This window comes from Perna viridis, chromosome 1, assembly GCF_037379345.1.
Source record: "Perna viridis isolate PV_CMFRI_1.1 ecotype Kerala chromosome 1, ASM3737934v1, whole genome shotgun sequence".
Classification (NCBI taxonomy): Eukaryota; Metazoa; Mollusca; class Bivalvia; order Mytilida; family Mytilidae; genus Perna; species Perna viridis.
Window position 1 is genome coordinate 1279044 of NC_142445.1, and position 10567 is coordinate 1289610.

The following is a 10567-nucleotide window of genomic DNA, read 5'->3' on the forward strand; positions in this document are numbered from 1 at the left end:
ATGTTGTACATGACAAGCTACTAAAACCATGATAGAAATACCTCATCATCATTGGGATATGTTTCTCATTATTTTCAAACGGGTTTTCATCATCTGATATTTGGCTCTGTCACAAATCAACAACAGTGATGTGTATCCCCAGTTAGCAATTGGTAATTGGTTGTTACATGTTTACTCCATGCAAAAATAATTAAATTAAGCACGTTTTGCCAAAGTAATAAAAACACTTTATTTACCTAGAAAGTAACTGAGAGCTATGACACAATGTTCCGAAGTTCACTCGAAGTTGTATTATAATGGTTGCCATGTATGCTGATTGGTTCCTTATAATAATAAACCATACATTCTCAGAATTCTTGCGATGATGTGGAAATTCACTCTTTCTTTATAAAAAATATAATTGGAGATGCTTTTAAAAGATCAACCAAATATATTTTTAATTTATTTTAAAGTGAATTTAAATCCTGCATTCACATGTGAAATGTAAAGTATCGAAATCGAAGTATCAAAAGCGGGGGATTGAGTGGCATTTGCCGAAATTTCTTCCGTCTTGTTATAGTATTTGAATTCGTTAGAAATAACTTCTATTTTTGTCAAAACATGTCGCGAAAACAAAAACTCGACAAAGCTCCCGATTTTAAATTTTCGAAGGTTAATTTCTATATCTGGTATGAACGACAGTTAAGGTAATCTATATAGCCATATGAGCATTCGGTACTTAAATAAACAACCTTAAACTATTGCTTTTCTACAGGGGTAAAAGTGTACCGTTTTCTCAATCATTCGTGAAATGGAAATGAAAACAAAGCGAATTGTGTCTCAATCTTTGTTCTTTCACCATAACCTGTCTATCAGGGACCTCAAATATCGGCACTCATTAAGTCATCATTTGAAAATAAATGTCTGAAGTCTACAGAGTTCTCAAATTCCCTTGAGGGATCCCATAAAACGGTACACTTTACCTCTGTAGACAAGCAATTGCAACCGCTTGCAATTGCGAAACGTAAACTTTAATTTTATAATTTAAATTGGACGATATTTTTTGTTTGCTTCTTATCTGGGGTTTTAGTAATGTTTAGTTCATCTGGTCCAGGTCTTCGAACCCAACTACACTATACAAATATTATAATAATTCTTTTCATAAATAGTAAAAAAGCACTTAGGTTTTCGAACAAGATGACCACATCGGACTACAACAATTATTTTCTAATTACCTCCTTTTTTGTTTTGTTCTGTTTTTTACTTATTCATTTATTTATTTATTTATTTATTTATAACCTGAAAATATGTTTCTGGCAATTATTCAGCTCAATAATATTCTATTATTTCTGCTAATAAAATCAGATCCAGTCTTCAAATGAACTGAAGATTTGAGGGACTCTTTTTTTGGATGTTTAGTAATAAATTAGCATTAAGGGAATGAAGTTCTTGTAGGAATGTGTCAAGAAGCATTAAATGTGCTAAACATGTTCCACTTAATACAATAACTAGTCGAAATCTCTCCATCTCATCATCCGTATTTTATTATCACAACCAATTTGGGGTAAAATTCAAATTGATAAAGAGTAATCCAGGGAACCAAGGTTATAGCGGTAATCAAAAGAATGTAATCCAGGGACAAAGACCAGACATGGAAAACAGACTCGCACAGCAAAGAACATAGAATAACTAAGATCGTACACACAAAGTAACAAAAGCAAATGAGCAACTCAAACTCCACTAAAAACTGGGAGCATAGACCAGGTGCACCGGTAGGGTAAGCGTCCTCTGCTTTTCTAGAAATACCTGCCGAGTTGCTCATAAAAAAAGTCGTCTGGGGTAGACAAAAGAGGAAAGGAAAACTACGACACGTTGAACAAATCAGTTTTCATGGATTCACCGTAACGATCCCCGAGTTCATGATGACGGCCATAAAACTTATAGTGATGACTTCAATCTTGTAGCAACATATAAATAAGTGTCTAGTTTTTGAAAATCTTATTGACCAAGAAAATTATTTTCTTCAGCAGAAATTAGTTTTGTGTAAATAAAATTACAGTGTAGGAGAATATTCTGTTGAAATACTTTTGGATGTGATTGCAAATTAACTTTTGGACAGGTGAAAATATTGGGGAAAACTTGAGGTGAAACAGAACAAAATTTGTAAATGTGTGTGATATACTGTATGACTATCAATCACTTCTAACTTTAGAAATCAGTTTGTACTGATTGACATTCAGTTTATACATTATACGAGGAAACAGTTTTAAATAATATGGGAAATGCAAATGTATAGTTTTATTTTACATCATGTAATCTTGACTTGACTTTTTATGAGCAACTCGGTGGGTGTTTCTAGAAAAGCAGAGGACGCTTACCCTATCGGTGCACCTGGTCCATGCTCCCAATTTTTAGTGGAGTCCGAGTTGCTCATTTGCTTTTGTTACTTTGTATGTATGATTTTAGTTATTTTATGTTCTTTCTTGTGTATATCTGTTTTCCATGTCTGGTCTTTGTCCCTGGATTACAGTCTTTTGATTTTGATTACATCTATATTCTTGGTTCCCTTGATTATTCTTTCAAGTTTGCTAACCCTACATGCCATTCTTAGGACTGTGAGCTGACATACGTGGAATCATTCTGATATATAGTCATCCGCAGGTTTAAGTTAAGGTAGAGTCAAGAGAAGCCACTGAATGTTGTGAAATTAGCATTGGAGCTTATGGGATGTGGGATTAGTGGTTTCTAGCCTTTAGGAAATAGGGACCAAAAGGGGCATAAGCAAGCATTTTCGTGATGTCATTTCAATAACTTAAGTAAATGTGAACGGATCTCTTTGATATTGTACAAGGTGTCATATCACAAAAGGATGACTGGGATTAGTTTTGGGGTTGTGACTCAAACCGTTTAGGACCAAAATCTAAGCATTGGACAATAACTTTAGCAAATGTGAATGGATCTCTTTGAAATTCTGCAACAGGGTGTCATACCACAAAAGATTGACTGATTGATTTTGGGGGTTGTGACTCAAATTGTTAAAGGAATAAGTTGTAAAAAGGGGTCAGAATCAAGGTTTTCCATGATGTCCGGGCACTAATTTGTGAATGAATATCTTTGCAACTGTACCATAAGGTGCCTTACTTCCCAAGAAAAGCTGGTTTAGATTTTAGGGGCTATTACTTGAATTGTTTGTGAATTAGGGGCCGGAAACAAGCATTTTTATTATGTCGGTACAATAACTTGACCATACGTGAATGTACCTCTTTGAAATTATAGTACAAGGATTGGTTTTGGTTGTTGTTACTTAAACTGATAAGGAATGATGGCCCCAAAATAAGGGACCAGAAACAAGAATTTTCCTTATGTCCAGGTAATAATTCATATGAAAGTGAATGGATCTCTTTGAAATTTCTCCAAAGGTGTCATAGCTCAAAAGTAAGGCTGGGATTGGTTTGGTGGGATTGTTCTTATTGAGGAATAAGTGGCCAAAAGGGGCCTTTACGATTCTGATCAAATTATTTTCCTGTGTCAAATATTTAATCGCAAGTATCAAGCTTGGATGGTGTGTCAATTCCTAAACTGTTTAGGGTTAGGCCTCTGCGGTCGTATCAAGCTGCGCCCTGTCAAGCATTTGTTTATTGTTTGCAAACTGTATAATGCAGTCTGTTAAAATAAAAAAGACTCTTCACAACGAAGAAATGTTATACGTCCGTCTCATTGAAAGGGAAACCATGGGCGGAATCATAAGCCTTTGTAAGAAAGTTGTAAAAAGGGTGGTTAAATTTGAAAATCAACAAAAAGGGGGGTCCACCACAGGAAACAATGTTCCACCTTATCTCATTGAAACACTATTTCTCCTTATCAAAAGGGAAACACTCTTCTGTCTTATTTAGAAGGAAACATTCCCCCCTCTTATCTAAAGGGGAACACCATTCCATCTTATTAAGATGAACCAGATCTAAAGGGAAACAATATTCCATCTTATATAAAGGAAAGGCCATTCCAACTTATTCAGAAGGAACATTTTACCATCTTATCTAGAAGGCAACACTATTTTCCCTTACCTAAAGGGAAACACTGATTCCATCTTATCTAGAGGAGAAACAATATTCCATACAGAGGGAACATTTACCATCTTTTCTAAAGAGAAACACTATTCCACCTTAAATTTCGAAACATTCAGGTATTTGTTGAAATAACAATAATGGCATGTAAGGTACTGTTAACGAAAACTGAAATTTTAGATGTTTTATTCATTAATTTATTTTTGTTCAGTAATTTGGACACATTCTAAGTCTTGTATTATTTTATCGGTTCTGGTTCTTCCTCTTATTGCAAATTAAACTCAATCACCACCCCATTCCCTCTCACTTCTAACTAATACTTCCAAAATTCAGACACACCAAAGACATTTTTTATGTGATATATCTACCAGTATTCTTAAGGGATCGATTATATAGCATTTTTGTTTCGATTTAAAACTCTTCAACACATTTAAAAGTTAAATTTATAGATTAGCCATAAAACAACAGTTGTCAGAAAATCTCCATAAGCCAATAATACCTTTGCATAGTTAACCTGGGACGGAACACAGTTTTTAGTTTGTCATTTTAAAACAGTCTTAAAAGTTTTAAGTTGGTATAACGTTGGCACTCGACATTTAAGTAGGAAGAAAAGATAATACTGTTTAAACTGACATATTTGACATGATATCCAGAAGGTATATAGTCAAATGTTCTGAATGATAAACTAATCCTGCACACTAAATATTAATATGTAATTTAGGTCCAAGTACGATAAATGGATCTTTCCAACGAATGACTTTGAATCCTAATTAGGCCCATTAGTTACGAAGCATTGAATGGCCTCGTTTTTTGTTGTTTTTTGTTTTTGTTTTTTGTTTTTTTTGCCAATTATGTACATGTCACTATATACACCAATATAATGATCATGGATGTAGTGAAATAAGGTGTCAAATCGGTACACAAATAGTAAATGACATTTCAAATGATACGACACGGAGTCTCCAAACGGAGTTTATTGTCTAACCTGGTCACTTTTACGGTGTCTCTGAATGGAGCTTATTGTCTAACCCGATCATCGTCCTCCCGCTTATCTCAGGTAAATGGTTGTTCTGAGATTTAGAAACACCATCACGAGTCCGCACAAACACGTTGTATGAAGGTCTCTTACTTATGTCAACACAAGTTCGGTCGGTGGTAATTCCATTATTTTCTGATCTAACGTACGACGTCGGAAGAACAACCTCTGTATTAGATCGAACTGGGCTCAAAGTCTCTTTCAACGAATTAACACTGCGGATGGCATAACTTCCTCTCTTGGAATTACTAAGCACCTGCATTGCATGTATATGTTTCATGGCTTTCTTTTCAAGTTCCTTTTCCATGTATGATTTATGTTTCTTTTTCCTGTCACGATACCCAGAAAATGTATCAGAGTAGTTATTTCGTAGTCCAAAATCGCTATAGAATGATTTAGAGGGTTCCAATAGCATTACCCTTTCAGATAAAGGAGGAAATTGGCTATTCTCGTTCATGTCCTGAGATTTTTCATCCTCTGAAGTAATTGTTGGTGCAGGTGAAGGAAAAACATCGAAAGCTTTAGTCCCGGACAGTAGCAAAGACGCCGGCCACTTTTTCATTTGTTTACGTTTACCCAAATTCAGTCGTGTCCTCTTGTAGATTTTGGTTTCCTTTTCTTGTTCATAGCCTACCGATTGATCCTGTTTTCGACTAGTTCTGTCTTGCACCGTTAGTAACAGATCACCATTAATCACTGTATCCCGAATGCTTGGCAGTCTCTCAAAAGATCGGTTTCTGTGTCTTTTTATCATGATTTAATGCACAATATCCCTGTTGACCATTCTTTCACTTTATAAGTAGTTCGTTTTTCTTGTTGTCGTTACATTTTAATCACATTTTCTAAGTGTAACAGAATTTTATTTAAATCCGATACTTATTTTATAATCACGTCCATTGTAAGAAAGGCTTAATGTAGGTTTACGTCTAACAACACACGATAGATCACATTTGAGTTTGAAGTATTGTGCTGTCTCATTGGCTTTGTAACAGTCTGTACTGTACGATATCAAAAGGTCAATACAATTGTTAATTAAAGTTTTAAACTTTTATATTCCGAAAATCAGATCAGAATCTACAAAGTCATTATGACGGCGAAGAATAGCAGACCTTGATAAGCTAACAACTTTGTTCTTTTGTCCTTAGCTCTACATCGAATTTAATTGTCACACTATTGAATTTACAGAACAATGCTACAGTAATCAGTTCTGAATCAGCTAATATTTGATCATATGAAAAAAAAATTACAAGAAGCCAGTTATATTAACAATGCTATTTTTATACATATTTATTGTATGAAATGATTTACTTAACTCACGACTAAGTGTTTGTTCAAAATCATTTACCAGTCGAAAAATATTTGACGTCCTCAATATTGAAATTGATTGTTAAGATATTTATTGACATATATCTTTCGTCAGATCTTATTACACATTAAACATTAACATTTGATGGGACTTGGTTTAAATCAAACGTATGTACTGCTTGGTCGATTACATAAAAATCCGTTTTTAAAGAACAACGCTATGATATTTGTACTTGAAATTTAAAATCAAAAGTTCCGAATCAAAAGACGGACTTTACATAACCAGTTGTCGTTTTTTGTACCAGAGGTAGAATTATAAGGTAATTTCTATATATTTTTGTTCTAAAAAATGAGGTCGTAGCTAAACTATATATGAGGCAGCTAGCTTAACATCGGTAAGAACTCCATTGATACCTACATTTCTATTTAGGAGTTCAAACCAGTTGTGTTAAACTTCTAATTTCTTTTGTTGATGTTTAACACAACTGATTTGAACTCCTAAATAGAAATGTTTTCTATTTAGGAGTTCAAACCAGTTGTGTTAAACTTCTAATTTCTTTTGTTGAGGCCCCGTGCAGGTCCGGGTTTTAAAAGAATAGGCCTGCAGCAGCGCTAAGCTTGTCGTAAAAGGCGACTAAATAGTGCTCAGAAACCTAGCCGGGGGATAGGCGCCCTGCCCACAGAGCAACTGGGATGTGTGCCCCAGGTGGTGGAATGGGGTACCCCTGGCGTGTTACATGCTGGGGTTGTCAGGCTATAATACGGAAACCTGACCGCAAACCATAGTGGTGCACCGTGTTGGGAAAGATGCCACGTTCCTCGCACGTAAAAGAACCCTGCTGTGGTATTCGATAGGAGTAGGAACCTTTGGGCTCCGCCACAGGAGGCTAAATTGCCCGACCTTACCCATCCCCCCTTTTTCCAGTGGCAATCAAAATTTGTCGACCCTATTATCCTTGTGTCCCATCCTTTTTTCATTTCATGTTCATTTAATCATCCATTTCATGTTCATTGTCTGAATATAGCTGAAATATTGCTGCTCAGACGTTAAACCCCAACAAACAAACAAACAAACAATCTTTTGTTGATCGTGGTAGTTTTAATACTAAATAAAAAATAATAAAAAAATAATTTCAATTGGGTAATTTAATGTTACCCCAGGTCCCTCTTTAAAACACTATATAGACAAGTTACCTCAGGCCCCATCTTCAATACATTATATACACAGACTACCTCAGGTTCCCTACTCAATATATTATATACACACTCAGGTTAACACCTCATGTCCCTCTTGACGGGTTATCTCGGGTACCCTCTTCAATACATTATGTACACATTATTTCAGATCCCTCTAAGCAGGTTACCTCATGTACCCTCTTTCATACATTATATTCACAGGTTACCATAGGCTCCTCTTTAAAACATTATATAGAAAAGTAACCTCAGCTCCCATCCTTAGTTTCCTTAGATTTTTTACATTCCAACAAGTTAATCCTTAGAGCTAATACATGTAATCCCATTGCCATTTCGTTTATTTGGAATTGTGAACTAATTTATTTATTTGATGTATTGAAAAAGCATTAACATTGTAATCCCCTTTAAAAACTATGATTAATTAACTGATTATATGTGTGTATATATTCGCTACATTGCTCCATCGGATCAAATTGGTACAGGGAAGATATGTAAACGTATAGATAGGTCAAATTTTTGGTCGTTCTCTCCGCGGGACTCGAACAATCGGCCAGCTAGGCTAGGCTCAGCTAGGCTATATATATAGCCTAGCTGGACTTGGTGCAGACGGTGTTGCCATAGATGTCACAGCGATACCAAAAATTTGCATCATAAAAAGGGTTCCGGTGGTTAAAAATTATTGATCATTTTGGGACAAAAATCTCGATCTACTGCTGAAGGAGATGCGTGTTGCGAATAGATTACAACGAATACATTCTAAAAGGCGGCAGCATGATAGTCAGCTCGGAAGACACTTATCGGAGGTTTATAAAAAACGTAAGAACGCGTTACACGCAGCGATTAAGCGAGGGTAGCTAGACAGAAAAATTAGAAGTCTGTCCGTAAAGAATATGCGACAGAACATGAATACGAAGCAATTTGGGAAACTGCTGAGAGGACCACGGGATGACACAAACCCGAGCTGAATAATTGATCCTAATAACAGGGAAGACTGTAAGATGATGATGTTCAAATTAGTAGCTGCTTTTGCTCGCACTTCTGTAAAATAGGTAAAGACACAAATGTCAATCCCGTTTTCAGATCACTAATTACTGATCAGTTATCTGAGATTGTGAAAAACCGCGGTCGGGACGAGAATATTTTAACCGTTACTGGTACCAGTATCGTATTGCATATCCCTGAGCGGGTGTACGTCAAAACATGGATGCTATAAAAATATAGTGCATTTTCTTTTTGCCTCTCTACAAACTAATGTTTTGTCAAAAGATATGAACAATGACTTATAAAATAGAGCAAACATCACACTGGAAGATGAAGAACTTTTTTAAGAGAAAATCTAACATAATATCATAAAAATGTTCCACTGAAAAGGTTGGTTTGGTGAGTGCAAAACGAAAGTGAAAGTAAGGAAAATGGCTATTTATAGTTCAAGACTACTTTTCTGTCCGATCTTCGTGGACTCACCCTATTTTCTTTGCGGGAAATTATTTTTTCACACGTCCTTAGAAATGCTACATAAGTGAAAGTTTTATTGAATCAATTTACATATTTTTTAAAAAATCCTAAAAATATGCACTTCACTATAGAAGTCTATGGGAAAATTAATACGATACTGAGACCTACACTTTCACGCGAATCAATAGAAAGTGCTCTGCGCTGGCTAAAAGCAGGAAAGGTACCCGGTTTTGATGAAATTCCTAACGAGTTCTTGAAATATGGCGGGGATATAATGATAAAAACGCTTTGTGATCTATTTACTTTCATATCTGAGCAAATTTCAAAAGAATGGCAAAAGGGTCTTATAAAAAGGCTACGCAAGGCTGGGTCTATATACGACTTAGATAATTATCGAGGCGTGACTCTTTCGTCCAATGTATATAAATTGTTTTCCAAAACATTGGAATCGATTATTAGGGACTATCTCGAGAAAACTAACGTTCTTGGCGAGAGTCAAGGTGCATTCCGAGCAGACAGACGCACCAAAGACCAAATTTTTACTCTGCAGGGCATGTGTGCCGTGTCACGTCCCGCTAAAGAGCCCTTATATTTGGCTTTTCTAGACCTATCGAAGGCATTCAATAGAGTATGGCGAGACGGTCTTTTTGTCAAATTATGGCAAAGCGGCATACAAGGTAAAGTCTGGCTTCTAGTGAGAAACATTTATAGTTATGTTGAAAATAAAGTTCGTTTTGGAATTATTGAGTCCTCGTGGTTTGATCAGGAATTTGGTGTTAAGCAGGGTTGTGTGCTATCACCTACTTATTCTCGGTACTAATGAACGACCTGGTTAATATGCTCAGTGAGCATGATATAGGATTTATTTTAGTACAACAATTTATTAATTGTCTCTTGTTTGCAGACGACGTTGTCCTCATTTCTAAATCACCACAGGAACTTCAAACGTTACTTCGTATATCTTACGATTTTGCAACTAAATGGAATCTGAAATTCAACCATAAGAAATCTAAAGTTCTGGTTGTCGGTAAGCGAATAAATCCCGATAGCAACTGGATCCTTGGGGTTGACAAAATCAATGACGTAAATGAATACAAGTACTTGGGCTATTATATGAGTAGAACGATAAAGTCGAACTTTCATGTAAATAACTTCCTGAAAGATAAAATGGATAACATGCGGAATTACCTTATACGTTTACTAGGAGAGCACGGGGATTTTAAACGAGTAAGCTTCGGAAATGTTTTGTGGAGTTCGGTTGTACGGCCATCTCTGGCACATGCATGCTCCGTTTGGATGCCATTGTCAGTCACAAATGAAGACCTATTAGAGAGTTGGCAATACCGCATCGCCAAGATAGACTTAAATCAAAGATGAGCATCCCGCGGACTGCTCTTTTTCTCGAGCTAGGATGGGAGTCAGTCAGCGCTTTCATATAACGCCAAAAGTTGCATACTTTAAACGTCTTGTTAAACTACCGAATGACAGACTGTGCAAGCGGGTATTAAACGAAATGATTCGTCGGAATGAAAAT